Here is a 2697-nt window from a genome sequence, read left to right as displayed (position 1 = left end):
CTTTCGAGCCACGCCTACTTTTTGGCAAAAATGAAAATGGCCATCTAGATTCATTCGATTTTGTTAAATTTTAATATATGAATGTGTAAGGCTCGCCCCAAAACAGTTGCTACTCCTATGGGAGAGATGACAACGTCCTATTACGTTTATTTTGTCTAACTGGTCAACAACTCTACAATCATACCTATATACCTGTAATATTGTGTTTTAGATTCTTCGTTACAGTAATTTGACTGGAATATTTTATTGTTTTTTTTTGCGCGATATTTGAAAACCAAAATGGCGATCATTTAGGCGTAGCGCCATCTCTCGTCAAGATTTCAGACTTTCAGATCTGAAACGTTTATTTTCGCATCAAAACTTATGCATATATCATTATCAAGTGTATATAATGGGAGATATGCTATATAATGGGAGTTCTCCCATATATACTCTTGCTTTATAAATCCCCCTCCTTCTTCTATATCACACCCAAGGTGAGGTACAGTGTCATTGACACTTTCATTCCATTCCGTTATGATGTAATGTTAACGATGAACCCCATAATGATTATAATGTAAGTTATTTTGAGGTCCTAACACTTACAGACATATAGAGCGTATGTTTGTCTGTCACCCTGGTGTAGATGAGATGTCCTTCTCTCAACCAATGGTGTCACCCATTGAGGAGGTCGTGACCCCTGTGACCACACCTGCATCCGATGACCCACCAATGCCACCGTCGTTCTTGCCGAAGGCTGGCGCGTCGTCGCCGTGGAAACCGTTGCCGCTGGATACGGGGTCGTCTGTGTCGCAGCAGGAGAAGCATCGGCAGGTGTCTGGACCGTACCTGTGCAACTGCTGGTGCCAGGACTGGGCCGAGGTTGTCATTCGTCGTCCGACAGGTGAGCGAGGTGCTCGTTAACACCTTTAAAGGGGCGGACACACTAGGCGATTTTTCATGCGATCGAGCCGGCCGACCGAGCCGGCCGACTGAGCCGGCCGGCTCGATCGCATGAAAAATCGCGTAGTGTGTCCAGTGAGTCGCATCGATTTTCGAGTCAGCCGGCCGAGTCGCCCGATTCAAACATGTTTGATAATTATTTGAGCCGGCCGGCTGCAATCGCCTAGTGTGCCCGGGTCTGCGATCGAGTCGGCCGATTGTACAATTCAGCCAATCAGCTTGCTGAAAATCCACAGAGTCGCCCGACTCAGTCGCGTATTGTGTCCACAGAGTTGCTCGACTGAGCCGGCCGGCTCGATTGCATGAAAAATCGCGTAGTGTGTCCACAGCTTAAGGTGAGATTTCTAAATATCCATTGTTTTGCGGGTGATTTTTATGATGATTGTATATAGCATGGTTGTAGGTGTGATGTGCAATAATTTTGCATGTTACTATAAATTATTCTTGTTATTATTATTGTTATTATAATTATTATCATTATTATTTATGTTGTTGCTCTTATTATTAATATTATTATTATTAATATTATGTTGCGGACAATGCTATGCACCAGTGCAATTATCAGTTAATGTTTACCATGTCACATGTCCCATCAGGGGACCAATAGGATAGATAAGGTAAGGTAAGGGAAGTCACATGTCTACACGACACGTGTCAAACAGCTTTCTAGGATTGTAACGATGCACTGAATTATCGATTAATTGAAGCAACGTTTAGCTTGATGGAAATACATCAATGGCGAAGTGAAACATTGGTAATAATCGCCAATAGTTCAGTAAATAATCGATAGTTCTCCATAGTTGCAACAGGTTGGTTTATTTCCTGCAATTTAATAATACACTGATAGTATCGCAATATTTTTCAATTGCTGCAGTTATCGGCAGTAGTATTCAATAGTTTCAGCAAACTATCAAAATTGTAAAATTGCACCCAATAGTCACCTCCACTGTAATTACTTTGTAAAGTTTTACTTTGTAAACACTGTAAGACTTACATTAGAATGATGTTCACCATGATTGTCAATCTGTAGTAATAATTCACACTCGTCGTAATAGGCCCACAGGTGTGTTAGAGATATTTCTTGCGCATATCGATTTTTCGCCTATAGTAGTGATATGTAGTACTGATCTCTTGTCAGCTAAGCATCCCTGCAGTTATACCGTGACGTAGTGCTCTGTAATGTCAGCACATAGTACTGATGCTATATGTTATCAGGGTTGAATAATGACAACTTGCTCATTATGTCTCACGAATGTCAAATTTTAAAATCTCAACAAAATTAAAAATTTCAAAATCTTATTCATCTCAAATTATTTGTCATTATTCACCCCTAATAAGATATAACATCGGAACTATTTGCTGACATTACAGAGCACTATGGCACGGTATAACTGCAGGGACGCATAGCTGACAAGAGATCAGTACTACATATCGCTACTATAGGCGCAAAATCGATCTGCGCGAGAAATCTCTCTCACACAAGTTATGCTTCCCCAGGCGTCACATCGTGGATGAAGTAGTAACGATGCTATATGTTATCCTTTCCCCCCGCGGTGCAGGCGTCACGTCGTGGATGATGAGGATTCAGAACAAGACACCGCTCGCTGAGGACTTCTCGCTGTCCGACATCTCCAATCTGTTTGCGCTGGTCAAGGGCGGGCATTCGGTCAGCAGCAGCAGCAGCCGACCGCACAGCGTCGCAACCAGCGAGGAGAGCTCCCCGCTGGAGCAGCCGTCATCGCTGCTACGACGAAG

General features: G+C 42.8%; 1 protein-coding gene across 1 annotated transcript in view; it reads left to right on the top strand.

The window, feature by feature from the left end:
* LOC106815258 (tuberin-like) overlaps window positions 1–2697 on the top strand; it is a 52616-nt gene that overhangs the window by 18611 nt on the left and 31308 nt on the right. The gene's annotated exons all lie outside the window — the stretch shown is intronic.

This window comes from Priapulus caudatus, unplaced genomic scaffold, assembly GCF_000485595.1.
Source record: "Priapulus caudatus unplaced genomic scaffold, Priapulus_caudatus-5.0.1 Scaffold1074, whole genome shotgun sequence".
Lineage (NCBI taxonomy): Eukaryota > Metazoa > Priapulida > Priapulimorpha > Priapulimorphida > Priapulidae > Priapulus > Priapulus caudatus.
Note: the sequence above shows the minus strand (reverse complement) of the source record. Positions and strands in the feature narration are given on the sequence as shown.